This window comes from Globicephala melas, chromosome 16, assembly GCF_963455315.2.
Source record: "Globicephala melas chromosome 16, mGloMel1.2, whole genome shotgun sequence".
In the NCBI taxonomy this organism is placed as follows: Eukaryota; Metazoa; Chordata; class Mammalia; order Artiodactyla; family Delphinidae; genus Globicephala; species Globicephala melas.
The window spans coordinates 26855915-26856199 of record NC_083329.1 but is presented as its reverse complement, the minus strand read 5'-3'; positions in this window follow the sequence as shown (position 1 = coordinate 26856199).

The window sequence follows — 285 nt, the reverse complement described above, 5'->3', positions numbered from 1 at the left end:
ATAGACCCCACTCGCCGCAACTAGAGCAAGCCTGCACGCAGCAACGAAGACCCAACGCAGCCAAAAATAATAAATAACTAAAAATAAATAAATTTATTTTAAAAAGACCCCAAAACAAATAAGCACATGTGTTCACTTGGCACAGTAGGTGCACTTGAGTGAGTACACACACACACACACACACACACACACAAGACCAGACAGCTGCTGGCTGGGTTCTGAAAGCAGAGCCTTGGTTCTCTAGACTTGGCCTTTTATGTTTTTAGCCTTCAGAATATGCCGTTA